This window comes from Prinia subflava, chromosome 18, assembly GCF_021018805.1.
Source record: "Prinia subflava isolate CZ2003 ecotype Zambia chromosome 18, Cam_Psub_1.2, whole genome shotgun sequence".
Lineage (NCBI taxonomy): Eukaryota > Metazoa > Chordata > Aves > Passeriformes > Cisticolidae > Prinia > Prinia subflava.
In genome coordinates this window covers 9441456-9458507 of record NC_086264.1, presented here as the reverse complement: position 1 = coordinate 9458507, position 17052 = coordinate 9441456, and positions in this window count along the sequence as shown.

Here is a 17052-nt window from a genome sequence, read left to right as displayed (position 1 = left end):
TTTTCTGTTTCTTTTTTTTTTTCTTTTTTTTTCTTCTTTAATCATTAATTAACAGGTCTATAATGAACAGATGTATTTTTATCTCAGATAATTTTTTTGGTTTATCTTTTGGTGTATACTATTTCAAAAGACATACATCCTATAAATGGACAACAAATTCATATATTTCAAATTTCAGTAACTCCACAGAATTTTTTTTATTTACCCATAGAGACCTCTATGCTTCTTGTTGATGTGATTTTTAAATGTTATTATTTGTGTGTTTAACTAGCACAAGTATTTTGGGTTTTACTTTAAAAAACCTGTGAACGTGATTTAAAATCTACATTTCATCTCTGCATGTAATTGCATAATAATCCCTCATTTCTATTTAAGCTGTGACAAGGGGCTAAAATTGTGAATATTAAGGAAAAACCAACTGAAAACAGAATTTGCATATTGGACTGAATTAACTATACTTGCACATCAATCACTTTTCTGAAAAAGGATCTACTACTTTTCCCAGTAATACGAGCTATTGTTTCTGTCAGAGACTTTCTTAAAACATCTTTTCTGGAGTCAGCACTTTTGCTGTACACGAATTCTACCAGGATGATTCCACAAGTAGTATTGGAAGTGCAACCTTTGGTTTTCTTCACTTCCCCTGTTGTAGTCAACAAATATTTACAGAAAATATTTACAGAGTGTTATCACCACTAAATCCAGTTGTGTTGTTGTGTCACTGGGATGTGTGCTCAGCCACCAGGAAAATCTTGTTTACTTTGGATCCACCACTCTTTATTTGTTTTTCACATAAGAGCAAGCAGTCTCATGCCTCGATATAATTTTTATTTTCAGCTCTCAGTAGCAAGTGACATCCTAATTCTGCATCTAAATATGCAATCAATTATGGTTTTATTTTTTTAGTGGTAGCTTTGTGTCTAGCAGTTGGAATCAGCACAGCTATGTAATTTATAAGTCATAGAAAAAGCCCTACAAATCTGGAGGTATCAGTAATTTTGGATACATTTTAAAGACATCAAATCTTTCTAAATTTTATATCTCCTGTTAGTATAAAAATTGATTAATGAAAAAAAATATTCTGCATGCATGAAATCCACTTTTGAAATGAAGCAGGATAAAGCAGTAGGAGCAGCCACATTGTTTTATCACCTTTTGTCTTCAAGAAAAAGATGAACCCAAGAGCAGAAAAGGCAAAACTTAAACATAAATGAGGCAACCACAAGGCATTCAGAAGCCAAGAAATGGCTGAGTAGGCAAGCAAAAAGCCAATTATTAAAAATTTCAATAGAAGTTTTCAAGTAATTGATTTACTTTTTAATCTTGCTCTTTGCTTTTCTTTCCAAACCTCTGTTTCTGTTGCAGGACTGTTGTCTTGTCCTGTTGGAGACTGAAGAAGTCAAAGCTGTTAATTATTGTTGATAAACAGGATTCCTGTATATCTCTTTTTGTTGTTTTGTTGTTGTTGTTGTTAACTGGAGCTCCAAATACTAGATTATTGTCTCTAAAAATGCCCACAATTCTTTCTACTTCAATTTTTAATGTTATTGCAGAATCTTTTTGGAGGACCAGGAATTAAATGAATAATAATTATTTTATTAACAAGGGAGTTGAAAGTTTGTTTACAGTTTGACAAATGTCACCTTGCATAAAAAATACAGATTCAACGCACTACAAAACCCTTACAACCCAAGAATAACCCCTCCAAACAGGCAAACAAAATCAAATTAAAACAATGCAATATGCCGTGTGCTCTTCATGTCTGTTATGCATTTCTAGACATAAGAAAGATTGGGTTTTCCCTTCCAGCAGTTTTTTAATTAGTCTTAGAAAATTCTGTAAAATCAAGTGGAAAATATAGCATATATACATTTTCTCTGAAATAATCCTAATTGCTTATTTGCAAAACATAATTGTGTCCCAAAAGACCTAAAACTTTCTGTGTCCTCCCACATAATGGAGCATTGTTGACTTTAATTAACAAAGTTTTTCTTGTCTTTATGAGAAATTATGAGTACTATGCAAAAGGATTGTTAGTGATGGATTCTGTTTCTGTTCTCTACAGTAATTTCTTTGAGTAATTTTGCCTCAAGATTTTTACACAAAATCCAATTTGTTAATCTATGAAGTTCCCATGTACAGAGCCAGGATTGAGCATTTAAATTCTCAGCTCTTTTAGGTCTGTTCACAAATGTCATTAAATATTTTGTATTTCACCTACATAAACTATTGACCAATAGTATAAAATAACAATCATTCCACAGAACAACACAATGTGGGGCAGGAATATTTTGTTTGCAAATTTATGAGAGTTACTGAAGAAAGCAATTAGAAGACTGACTCTCTTTAGTTTCTGCTTTTTATAGCTTTTGTGATTTTGTTTCTTAATTCACCTGAACCTCTGGAGATGCAATGCTTTCCCTCTTTATGTTGTCTGGCAATATAATTAGGTGCTCAAGACAAATAAGATACAATGACACTTGCTTTTTCAGACTATTTAAAACCATATAAACTGTCCCATTGAGTCAAGAACCCTTGCTGCAATCCCCATAGCTAACAAGTGCCAAGTTTGGCATTAAAATGAGAAGTCAGGCAATGCCATTTTTAGATTTCACTCTTTTCTAATGCTTTGTCGGGTTTGAAGGAGTTGTATGCCTATATTAAGAACTACCATTTTATATAAATTCAATTATAGCCCACATTTTGGGAAAGGTACATATCTGAATAGTAGGTTGAGTTGTTGAGTATCTCACAATATTACATTTCCCTAATCACAGAAATATGAATGCCTGAGCATGTTTTATACAGCAGTTCAAGCACTGAAAATAATTGTGATTCCCTTGCATGCCATTCAGGGGTAGTCAAAACTTAAAACCATTGAGGTCTGTAGGAAAAGGAAAGCCACTATTGAAAAGGAATGAAGAATAATAATTTAAAAAGTCAAAGATAAATTCACACTGTGTGTGTGAAATACTATTTCTAGTGCATATGCATAAATCTTACTGTATGGTTATTAATTACATGATAGAGTGTTATAATGCTACACTGATGTAAATATAGATTTCTTATATTTGAAAATGATAGATCAAAAGTCTTCATTTGCACAAAAAATTTGGCTTAGAGTCAAAGAAGTTGAAAAGATCCATTAATACTTCTATATATATATATGTTTTTTTGTTATTCACCGTGTCCCATCAAATTTGATTTTGAAATCTGCTGAGCTGCCTGAAATCAGTCCCACAGAACGATTCTAAGCACGGCAATAACCATGATGCTACCCTTGAGTCCTCTAGAACAAAATGTCCTTTTATTATTTCCTTTCCACAAAAGTCTCTGCTTCTTTAATTTGCAAGGCTTCTCATAACACCTGAGTCTTAAAAAATTCGAGAAATTTTAATGTGAATTTATCTCCTAGAAATCAGTGGAAACACTCCCATTGTAAATGGTTACAGTCACCCTGTAAGACTGACTTTGGACATGAAGAAAATTCAGAAGTTTCAGCTCTGTTACAAAAATCTAGGCTTTTTCTGCAGCTTGAACCAGCATTTTTGAAACAAAAGTGAGAGGATGTAGTGACAGGAGAAAAAAGAAATGTCTTTAAACTGAAAGCGAGTGTGTTTAGATAAGATATAGGGAAGAAAATATAGGAATATTTGCTGTGAGGGTGCTGAGACACTGGCACAGGCTGCCCAGAGCAGCTGTGGGTGCCTCATCCCTGGATGTGTTCAAGGTTGGGTTGGATGAAACTTTAGGCAACCTGGTCTAGGGCAGGAGAGTTGGAACCCTATAAGGATTTTTAAGGTCCCTTCTAACCCAAACAATTCCCTTTTTTTATGATTCTGTACTAAACTGTTGAAATATGATTTGCATCTGACTTTATGGATTAAAGAAAATGGCCTTAACATTAGTGGTAGCACATAGAGAAATAAGAAATATGGTTACCTTTTATATTAAATGTGAGTTTTATATTAAATGTGACACTCTTATTTGGGATAATTTCCCATGTGTAGATATTGATTCTGCCAACAGTGAAATTTCTTCAAATATTATGAATCACTTTTGACACTTTTAAACAGGCATAAAATTGTGTTTCATTTCTTAAATGTTAAACATCAATTAGTTCCATGTACTCAATCCCCCTGAAGTAATTATACCTGTATTAAAAAAAAACCCTTGCACAACAGTCAAGGGCTGTGCATACTCTACAGTCCAGAGAATAATTGTTTTGCATGGTAGTGTCAGGAAATGTTAAGTGGTTCTAAGTTTACTATGCTTGATATTGTCATTCTTTTTTATTATTTTGTTTAAGTACTTCTATGGAGGACAAGTTAAAAACAAGTGATATACACAGAGACAAAAAGAATGCTGGCAGTTCTGACCTCAGTAGTTAAAAAAAAATCAATAAATGCTGTTTTCTATGAATATTATTCTGGGAAACTCAAGTTTACTGTGTTGGGTTTGCATAACAAGTTTAAGGTGGCAGAGAGGGGCTTTTGTGAGAAGCTTCCAGAAGCTTCCATGGAGCCTGAGGGAGCCAGTGCTGTCCAGCTCCAGCATGGATCCAACACTGTTAGTTTTTATCTATCTCATATATTTGGGATTTGTATGTCTATCTGTGACTCTTCCATGTTTTGCCTCTGGTTTCTGTACCCATAAATGAGATATTGTGCTCCTGATATATGTGTAACATTCCCCACATCCTTACAGTCAAAATATGCAGATATCTTAGTGGTCGGAAGTGGAAAATCCACAGTGAGATAATGAAGTAAAACATAATAGGAATGAAAAAAAAAAAAAAAAGAAGAAATAAAATAATAAAATCTGGGTTGCTTGAATAGTGTTCCAACTTCTAAGCCACCCTTAATGAAGTTCTTCCCTTCCCAGTGGTACTAATTGAAGATAAAACTGTGTAACTTTTGTGGGTTGTGGTCTCAATTTCCATATCTCAACAGTCTCAGAAAGCTCAAGGATTAACTTTTTGTGTGACAATTTATGAAACCAATTAAAGGATACGCTAATGATTTTTGCCTTCCCTGACCCTTCACTCTATATGAACAGTACCTATTTATTTCTCATCTTACCTTCTTCAGGGATCCATCCAATAATTTATTTGAAAGGCACTTCCTTCAGATGTCATAATGCCACCTGTGGTAACTGCTGTGCCAATATTTTTTTATAAATTATAAATTTATAATAAAAATTTATAAAACAGATTCTAACTTTGTACTTCAGCATTGAATGCCTTTGAATTTCCAGCATTTTAATGAGGATGATTGGACAGCCTTGTAGTCTCATCTTTTAGCAGCTTAGGAAAAGTAATGAGTTCCAAAGGAAACTGGAGGAACTCAGGTGCCATCATCACAACATAGTGGTGTCATAATACATTAATTATTGTATAACTCCAGAAGCCTACCTCACTATTATGGGCACTGCAGCTTTTTCACAACAGATCCATCTATTTGTTTGAACAGCAAGAGCTTAGAGTTATAACAAACCAAATTTTTAAAGAAATCAAAAACATATAAAGAAATAAACAATAAAATTATAAAGAAAAAACAATATATATGGAATTTTAGATGTAATATAATTTTTTTTTTCCAGGGCACAAACCAGCATCTATTAAAAGCTGGAATAAGACTTTCCCTGGGGAGAAGTTATCTCATAACTGCCTATTGCTTTTCTTCCCTGATATTGCTGCACACTCCTCGAGTGGTGAGCCCAGGGTACCTGATCTATGCTAATGTCCCCAGACTGTTGCCCAAGGCAGCCTCGAGACTCTTTCCCATTATTGCTATGTCACAAAAGACAGCCAGTGATCAGGCTGGTTTATGATTATGGAAATGACCAGTACAATAAACTGAAGTTAAGTGTAAAATAAGTCAATTTTTTTTTCTTTTTCTTTTTTTTTTTTTTAAGGAGGAAATATGAGAATGACGATAAGGAAAAGAACTAATGAAGGTCTGAAGTCAAAACATTGCCTAAGGAGACAGTCAACGGTTTTCTTTCTTTTTTATTCTTTTTTATTCCTTTGGCAAGTGTGGAGGGAACCATGTTCATCTTTGTTTTGAAGAGTGTTTAGAGAGTTTCCTTTAGATGCATATTGCCCTTACGATTATCTTTATTTTCCATAAGCTTCTTGTCCTATCAGATGCAATAAATTAATCTTATGTTTCCTCTCGTTGTTTTGTAGCATTAAGCCTCTAGTTTTTGTCTGTAGTTAATCCTCTGCAAATTGAATTTTTTGATCATTGCTCCCAGTATGGAGTTTCTTGCCTAGTGGGGAATTGTGTGTGGGCAGGTAAGTACACTGAAAAAGAGCCTTTTTCTCATTGAGTGGCTTTTCATCACTAATTTCTCCTTGTATAATAATATTCTTCTCTACGATTTTAATTTGAATACTCTCAAAGGCAGAAAGTCTCTTTATTGAATATCACTTCTTGGTGTTTTGTGTAAGAAATAGTAATTAAAAATTATCTGCTGTCAAATTTTGGTACAAATTGAATACTAATAGAAACCCCATTTTCCTTTGTGATTTTTTCTTCACTTTCCTTATTCACACTTCTTCCATCCTCTGCAGGCATTGAATAAAACTGAGTATTTATTGCCTTAGCAGACCACACTTGCCTAAATAAAAAGATTTTCAAAATATATCTACATATAAATGATGAAATTATCTTTTTCTTTAATATTTTTAAGAATCTAAAATGAAGAATATTATGCTATTCCATTTTTTTAAAGGAAACGTGACAGAAACATAAAAGTCAACCTGGTACGTAGCAAACTCCCAGCTTTTTCTTGTAGAGCACTTATGTGCCTGAATTGACAATTATTTTTCATGTCTCCAGGTCCCTCCTGTGTGACTTCTGAATAATAAAGTTATCTGCAGTTGCTGTAGTTTATTGGAATTATTGCATCAATAAAAGTCTTTCAGTGTTCATGACTCAGATATTTATGTTTTTGAGACCGGAGGAACAGAAACCTGTTTCAAGCATTACCATTAGTGGTAGAACACTGAAAATTTTCTAGGATTCAGCAACAGTTAATCTGTGAAATGTCCCATAGACATCAAAAAGTGAAATTACAGGGCTCAAAGCTGATATTCTGCTGAACAGGGTGCCAGCAACTCTCAACGAACAAGGGAGAAAAGGGAGAAAATGGAAAAGGGGGTGAAAACTATTCAGTTTGTAGTGTTAAAATAGGAAAAGAATGTGAGAACAAAGCTGTGAAATGGAATTTGACAACATGTGGCTTGAAGAATGTAGATTTGTTTCAGAAATGGTGATACATTACTAATAACAGAATCAGTGTCAGAATAGGAGGAGAGATGTAAAATAATTCTGTCAATCTGGTATGTAGGGCCTGGGCTATTCTAAAGAAAGGTGTTCAAGAGAGAACACTCTGAAAGAATAAAAATCTATCTCTACTGAAATACTTGCAGATGTATTTCAGAAAAATGTGGAGGTAACTAAATGCATAGAGCTCCATCAGTTTTTCATTTGAATGAAATGCCAGGAAACTGGGAGATGTTTATATGGGGTAGCTGGGAGAGGAATTCTGTGCCCATCCTGCTTTTTTATTGCTTTCAGGGCACATTTTCAGTTCCAGGTTTCTGGCAGTCTGCTGTTAACAAGCCCCTTCAAGTATGTCTTACTCACAGATTCCACAAACTCAAAGATTTTCATAAAATGGCCTAACTCTGTCAGAATAATTTACTTTGTCTTAACTAACAGATAATATGCTGATGGAAAAAAAACCTGCCACAAACCAAGCCACAAGATTAAACGTTACTTACATTTTAGCTTACATGACACTTTTCAGCAAATTAAGAATTTACACATTTTTAGACTCTCTGATTCTTTTGACTGTGCTTATCTGGACTTCCAAGTGCTTTTGTATTGGGCATCAAAGGCTGTTGGCAAAAAGTCTATCAAACACAGCTTTTCCTCTTTCTCTTGTTTTGGGAATCCCATTTCATGAGACTGCACTGGTTTTCTAAAGTGCAAACACTTGTGTATTCCTTTCAATATGAAAAAATAAAACAAAGATAAGGTATAGAGTTTGTTAGCTCTAGAACGATGCATATTTACTTTTCATTTTGCAGATTTATGCAGTGGTAGGGTGCTGTGGCCTCTCCTGCTGTGTTGGAGCTGAATCAATGGGTGGCATTTCACTCCTTTTAGGCACAGCTTATTTACACAATGGAGGTAACTAATTTAAAAGGTCTCAGATCCCTTCCAATGAAAGGGAAAAATTTCGTGTACTGCCTAAATGAAAGGCAAATAGCACTGCAGTGCTTCAGTTACAGTCTAGGGGTTGGTTGGAATCTGTTGGTTTAAATTTCCATGGATTTTGCTGAAAACCATGGAATGTTTTTACTGATTTTTTAAAAATGTCTTGAAACCAGCCAAAAACATCCTACTCTGCAGTGAGTACAGAAGAGAGTGAGTCTTCACTTCCCAAGGGAGGAGTAAAAGACAGAGCAGAATAATGTGCTGTACTTTATCACAGTGATGCAGGGAAGCAATGAGAACATTTTTTGTCTCTTTGTGTATGCTGCTCTTCCTCATTATATCAAGCTTGGAAAACGTTCTCCTGTCTACTTTCAATTTTCCTTTTTCCACTCTGATGCTGCTTTTCATTCTTATGTCCCATTCACCTTTAAAACAAATACAAATGAAAGAAAGGAAAGGGAACTGTGCAAAAATGGCAACTGTCATGTTTCAATTCAGAGGAAGTGACAACTCTATGCAAAATTCTTCTTGTGTAGATGATTTCTGTTTATGATAATGTTCTTGCTAACAACAACCTAGGAGTATTTTTAAATTATTTATTTATTTTTGCTTTAAAGTGTTTTTTGAAGTCCAGTCTATGTGTTCTTTTAATAGTCCAGTCTATGATGGATGTTCTGGGAAGATGGCTGTACTATATTTTTACTAATATCAGTTTAAATAAAATTATAACTTTATAACAATATTTCTATTTACGCAGATTGAATTTCTTTGTTTTATTTTTGAAAGTGATGTAGCACAACAAATCAGAACTCCAGTATCAGTACAGGAGGCTTTTTTCCTTCTATGTCAGAATTAAAATAATAATCTAGTTCACTGGAAGAAAAACTGTTATGGTAAGGATTGTATTCTGCTAAGGAAAGTTTATTAAGGATTCTAAGGCTGATTTTCTTGAACAGAATTTGTGTAATCTCTCTTAACACAGATGGAAATCTTTGCCATCTGTATTAATGGAAAACCTTATTCCTAAAGCAGGTAATTTGTGTGCACTTTTTGATTCCTTTTTTTCTTCTGTTAAATTTAGAGGCAAATCAGCCTGAACCATAATTTAAAAAATTGTTTGATACAATTCCTCACAGTAACACCAGGGAAATAAAAGTACAGAGTAGATTTTTATCTTTAAGCAATTTAAATAATCATAGGATTTTAGAAAATTAAGGGCTGGAAGGAATCTTAAAGATCACCAGTCCTCACCCTCCTGCCACTTTCCCTCTAGACCATGTTGCTCCAGACTTTATCCATTCTGGCTTTGAGCACTGCCAGGGATGGGCCATCCACAACTTCCCTGGGCAACCTTTTCCAGGGCCTCACCACCCTCAGAATAAAGAATTATTTTTCCTAATTTTCAGCCTAATTTCCCCTCTGTCAATTTGCATCCATGATTTGCATCAAGATAACTGAGAAAACTGCCTAAAATAATCCTGCTTCACCATTCTAGGCTGGATTTCATATCCAAAGCTGAACTCTCGAAATACTGATATATCCAACACATCCTATTTTGCCAAGACATTAAACCAGCTCTCCAAGGCACCTGATATTTCAAAACTTGATATCAGGCCTTTCCTTCCTATGGACCAGGTAATGGTCTCTCATTCCTTTTCAGTGCTATTTTTACCCTAGTGAAAACCTCCAACTCCTAAGAAAACCAATACAAACTGGAGGCAGAGTGCATTAGAATGAATCCCCTTAAATATAACCTCAGGTTGTGCATTTAAACGGGATGGATTTTCCAGCCCATCATTAAGGCCCACTGTGACTTAGATCAACATAATAAGCAGCAGTGCCTGAGGCTGTGTCTACCCTAACACAACAGCCTTGGTCTAAACTTTTTCCAAGTGCATTCATTGAATCTGGCAACTAAAGGAGTGTGTGTATCAATACTCCTTTATTTTTTTTGTTTAATGGAAACTAAAGCTAGATAGGTGATGATTCAAATTAAATCATTATGTATATATCTGGGAAAAAGTGTATAATTGTTTGCCTGTATTGGTTTGGAAAGACAGGGGGAAAATTGGAGTTTCCCTTGGAATCGGGAATGTAAACCCTCCTCCCTCCAAATTATTATAATTTTGCAATTAGGAGCTTTGGGGCAAAAATATGGGAATAAGAATAACAGTTCTTTACTAGGAATATTAAAAATACAAATGCAGTAATAAAAACAAAGAAACAAAAAACCCCTAAAAATCTCACCAGCAATAAAGCAAAGTCTCAGAAAATACTGAGAATACTGTTTTAATGAGCATATAAAGAAATCAGGGTAGTTTCAAAATTAGTATGATGCATGATGAAGAATAAAGTAATTAAAAATAAGTACTGTTTATCTGATTGCTAATAATGCAACTGCAGTATGAACTTATCCTCACAAAATGAGAGCTATATAGTGGGGTGGAAAAATGACCTAGGTTACAAAGAAATGCATTAATGAGGATTTATCCAAACTGTGCCAATTCTTTGATGAAGTTATGGATAAAGAAAAGCCTAGCCTGGCATTTATGTTGACAAAATGTGTTGCTGAGATTTGATAAGAAAATGTGTTGGCTTTATTTAAACCTGGTAAAATGGTCAGCAATAGAGGCTGTCAGAAAGTTCTCAGGTACATGTCTGTCTTTGTATTTGCTGTTGCTTTTAGCTGCTCAGCAGAGATCACATCTGATGCAATACTGATGTGATGAACAGTCAAATTGCTGATTTGATTTGATTTGATTTCATTACATTTGACAAGCTTTCATCAGGAATTTCAAAGTTCTTAGTTAGGTTTACTATTTCTGCTCCTTGGCCAAGGACCCACTCCTGCAGTCGAATCTTCTTAGAAACTCTGGGAAATATATTTTTTCTCCTTTTTTACACTGTCTGCATAAAGTAAACTTTATATTCTTTACCTTTATTCCTTAGAGTTTATACCAGATTATGAAGGGACGCCTTAACAAAACTCTTAGATCCCTCAGGGATAAACAGAAGTAGCAAACTTGTGGCAAGACATCTGGCAGAACTTCCACTGCCTTTCCCTGAGCTGCAGCTCCTCTTCATCTTCTGTTCATCAACAGCTGTTCAAGCCATGTATGTACTCAGTTTTATGTAAATGTAGGAAAATAGCCACTTTAAAAAAAAAAATCAAATTCTTTAATGATTTTCTATAAATTATTGGAATTCCACAATTTCTGTCTGGAAATATCAAATGAGTCTTTTTCTCTACATTTCTGTTGGAAGTGTACTTTTACATTTAGTTGATTTTTAATTTGCATGCTGAGTCCTGTCATAAATTCTGAATGCCTTATTTAAGTAATAAGTAGGTAAAATTTATTCTGCAACTCCCTTTTGGAAATGGAGGAAAGGAGTATAAGTTTGATCAGTCTTCTGCATTTCAAATACTAACTCCTGCTAGCCACAATTCTGTGAACAAATTTTCTTTTCAGTAAGGTTTACCCATTTTTTTTCACTTCAGATTTTTGGAGAACAGGTGACACCTGGATAGGATATGTACTTTTGTCTTGTAGATCTGCTGCTAAAGGAATGGAGCCAAATTTCTGTTGAAAGAAGAGCTTTTTCTTTTGTGGCTTTATTATAGCATTTTAAATGTATCTGTCAAATGTGTTAAGGTTTTAAGGTTCCTCAGCTGATATGCCCATAAATGCTTTAATAGAAAAGTTTTCTGATCAATCTTTGATGCTTTGTGATCAATCTGATCAATCTGGTGCTTTGTTCTTTTAAGCTCTGATATTGAACATGAGTCACACACTATTGCCATAAAATTCCAAGGATTATATATTATATATTATATATTATATATTATATATTATATATTATATATTATATATTATATATTATATATTATATATTATATATTATATATTATATATTATATATTATATATTATATATTATATATTATATATTATATATTATATATTATATATTATATATTATATATTATATATTATATATTATATATTATATATTATATTTATTTATTTATATTTTTTTTCTCCTTTTCTAGTTTGCTGTTGTCTTATTGCCTCATACAAATCTTGAAAGCAGACAGCTGCCACATATTTCTTTCAGGCATCCAAAAGTCCTTAGTTTTATATGGAAGGCCCTAAATAACCTAGGAGAGGACTTGTGACAGAGAAAAAATATGTTTTGAATGTCTGAAATTCCTTTCTTCAGAGTTTGAAACAGGACTTTTTTGTAGTTTGAACAAGGTTTGGAAAGAATTTGGCTAAGCATCAAAAAAATCCCAGGAATATTTCCAGTTGTTTTATGGTTTCTACTGTAGATTTCTTTTGGTAATAATTTGCACTCTTGATGGATTTGTCTCTCTGTTGTCTCTAGTGATTACACAGTCAATACAGTCGATCTGAATTTGCAGCTGGTTTATGGAATTTTAAAAATTTCATCTGTTATTTCTAAAAGCATCTCAGATTTTCAGTGTGGTAGTGCCACCTGCCAGGCCAGTAACATAATCTCTCAGTACTTATTCTCTTTATATATTGTATTGTAATTGTGTGTCTTGAATTCTTTTTGTGGTTCTCGATATCTTGTTTATTGCACCAAAGAATGTTTTGATTGTATTCTGTCCTTGAGTTGTTTTCCTCAAACTTTTGTTGTTGTAATGTTTCCTATTACTGATGTCACCTGCAAGTGCAAAATGTTTTCCAGATGAATCATTTACCATATTTGTTCTCTATTTTCACATTCAGTCACACCTCTCAGATTCCTAACGTTTTAATAGGTGATGCAGGATCTCTTACTGGGTTTTGTCACATCCCTTAAGTGTGCAAAATAAAAGAAGTTTTCTAGAGAAAATAAGCAATGAGAATAAAATTCACATGCTTAAAATAAAAGTAATAAAGTCAGAAATATTGGTGGTGGTTTTCATAGAAACTGACTGGGGCAGAGATTTCATTGCTAATGACAAGCCCTTGACTTCTACTGGTGAAAACATGATTACTTCTACAAAGAGCCTTCAATTTAACTCACCATATAAACAATGTAAACTGTTGAGAACAGGGAATGAAATAGTAATTTAGAACTGATCTTGCAATGTAGCTTCAAAATATATTTGTTAAAATTTTTACCATATAAGCACTTAAACTCAGCCACAAAAATAATTAAAATGGAAATGTTCCTTTCTGGGATTCTTTTCAGTCATGAAATGTTTATTTTGCAGTGTTCAGAAATACTTTTTGCAGCACATTAGATTTTTTTCCATCTGTAGCAAGAAATGATTTGGCAGAAACAGGAATCTCAAAATAATAATAAAAACAAAAATTCAAAAAGCATCTTCCAGAGTCTCTCTTCTTGCATTCCTTCAACAGTGACTTTTCTCCCAGTATCTATTCAGTCCTCAACAGCTTTAAGGGATTATTTTGTGCTCAAATGCAGCAAACAGTTTATTAATTGATCATGAGACTAATTTACTGGAATTTATAACTCTGCCCTGGTAAATGGCACATATTAAGCAAATGACTTGAGGAAGGTGAATAACTTGACATATTCTGCCTTATTCCGTGTATTTGCTTTGGTTCCTGATACTTTTATTATACTTTATTATACTTTTTTATACTTTATACTGATACAGATATCTTTTGTTTACTAAGTCTTTCTGTCCATATTTACTGTTAGATGCAATGTTTTACTCAGTAGCAGGACTTTAGTTTTATTTGTGAAGTTAAATTTTTGACAAGAAAGAAGTAAAACTTTCTGCTGAGTTAAGAATTATATATTATTACCACTGCAATAATTCAACTTTGAATAGTCTTTTAATGACAATATATACTATACAAATGACAACATATTCCTATCCATTATCCATTATAACCTGACATTTAATGTTTGCCTGTCTTACCACCAATAATCCATCTGAATTTGTACTCATTAATCCAATTACTGAAAATATTGGAGCTCTTCCCTGAATATTCTTCTTTTTAGGGAAAGTAGACGTGTGTCACTGTCCCAGGATAGATCAGAAATATCAAAGCCTTTCAGAATATCACATCCTTGCAGACACTCTAAAAGTGTTTCCTTGCAGGATGGTCTTGGGGACAAAAATCCCCAGGTCATCAACCTCACTTTTTTTTTGTAGGAAAAATGGTGAATAAGTAAAAAATGCTTTTAAATTTAAAATCATTATCCTCTTTTTATTAACATGTAGGGCCACTGTAGGTAATCTGCTACTGAGTCTGACAAAGCAGAATTTTGGATATATTTGTGTTTATTTTCCAAAAGTCATCAGGATTGTCTGGTTTTCATCTCCTATGTGCTTTCTAAATGTTATTGGAAATCACTTCTTTACACTGTATATAATAAAATTAATAATTTTATTGACTAATGAATTTATTTATTAATAATTAAGTAAATGTGTTATTAATTGATAATTTTATTCTTTAGTTAATAAATAAACTGTCTATTATTTAGTTTGTGATAAGGAAATGAATTAAAAATATCTTTACTTTCTACAATATGAATATGGTAAGGTTTCCAGCCTTTCAAAATTTAAAAAAGATAGTTGTAATACAAATTTCTCTGCCAGTAACTTAACTGACATGTTCTGAACTACAATTTTGTGATGATTTTTTTTTATTATAAAAATAAATTAGTCTCTCTGGATGTCAATGTCTTTCAAACTCAACTTTTTAACAGGCTTAAAATATGCAAGAAGTGTTTCTTTAAAGACTTTCTTTGCATAATTCATATTCATTATTCTATAGCAAATGTTTCTTTCAAGAAAAAGAAGATGAAGGGTATGTTTAGAAATTATGACTAAGTTTAACAAATTTAAATATAGATGTGGCCAAATGTGCTCTCAGACTTCAGGAGCTTCTGAATGTGGAATGGATTAAATTCCTGGCACATTTTCATACCCATTGAATTACTACATAACTGTTTCAATCTTGGATTTCTTTTTTCTCAAAAAGAAAGAAAAAGCTCTTGTAGTGAAAGATTCGTTTGCAACTTCAAGTGGAGCCTGAAAATGAAATTTCTTGCTATGTGCAGAAAGGCTCATATTTTGTCTGAATTGTTTTACCTTCTCCTTGTAATATTTCTGTTCTTTAAATCTCCTTTTCTCAGTACTTCCATCCAGTATTTTTATATCATATTAGAAATGCACTCTTTTTTCCTATATTTCCACATCTCCAGTTCCATAGAGAAGACTGCCATCACAGTTCTACAGAGAAACCCTTTAATTCTGAACCATTTTCTTGAAGCCTTCAGCTTTTTAAGATGTTTTAATGAAGCCTTGTACTGCTTGAGTCTAATGTGGAACAGCAGCCAGCAAACTCCTGGCCTGGCCTGTAGGAAATGCATGGTTTATTTTTCTTTATTTACTAAAGCTTCCACTTAGAATATAAAACAGGTAATGAATAGATTTTGCTAAATCATATTTTCAAAATAATAATAATAAAAAAATATTCTTAAAATGTTAAAGTGTTTCTTTCATAATTTTACTGATTTCTTTTTTGGTACATCATTTTGACTGAACCAACATAATATGAAATCGAATCATGATATATTAGAAATATAAAAATTCTGCTCTACTTTTCAAAGTTAGAAGAGGACAGAAGAAGCTGAGGAAGGTCAAATTCAAGGCAGACCTTTCCAAGTATCTCCACTGTCAGAGTTCATCTGTATCTCAAATTTTTATGGAGATAAAAAAATAAATTAGCAATTCAACTCTGTCCAAGTACCAGTGAATATACACTTTTTTTTTTAGATACCTCTTAGCATGTTCTTAATTTTCATTTATATCCAGTTTGGCTATGTAGACCATGAAAGCCACTAATTTAATAATAGTTAACGATGTATTAATGCTCCTGAGACTGATACAAAGGCAAGGTAGGTGTTTATAATTAGAATTTATGTGGGAAAATTTTTTGTAGTATGATCTGGGACAGATGGTCAGTGCACCTGTTGGCTCTGACACTCTGAAAAGAAAAAGTCAAAATTATCTCACTTGTTTATATTTTTCCTTTCTTGTAATTCAGTGCAACATATCACTTTAGTAATAGGTTAATATAGAAGCAAAGGTTTTTTCTAACCCCTTCTTGAGTCAAAATTAATGTTTAATTTAAATGGATGTTTGATAATAATAACGAAAAGATAACAATTTAGTGGTATTATGTTTAGTGTCATATGTTTTCCTGTATATGACTCTTATCCTAAAGATTTTCATTATTTATCAGATGTGATTTTTAATAGATTAGGAACATAAAGGTAAATGCAATTTAATAATATTCTTCTGTGTTGGGTCAGTGAACTTAAGGGCATTTTTTCAAAATTTAATTTTCAAAACAAAAATTTTCAAAACATTTTCTTCATTTACTCATGCTTTTTCCTAAGTAGATGCTGTCCCACTCAAGTCTATTCCATTTTTTGGTGTGAATTTCATCTTTTGCTATCAGAGAAGCAAAATCTGAATTGAACTTCAATCCATGGGCTTTTTAAAAAAAGAGAACTTTTTCCATTTATGGTTTGTCCTCATCAAAGATCTTTTCCACAGACTCAGATGCCTCTGGCCTTCACAATCCATTTGTGTATTTTGACCTTGTCCCCTATGAAACAGCCTGGTATTGGCCTGGGAAAACCAGAATTTTTTTGGATATTAGAAAGTGAAGAGATTTTATAGTGGAATCCTGGTGTGCATGTCTGCACATATGTGACAGATATAAAAAATGTAAGTATGTGTTACATTGAAAATAGTTTTACAAACACATTAAGCAAATGTTTAACACTGACTCATGCCAGTCAGATTTTAGCAAATGTTAATT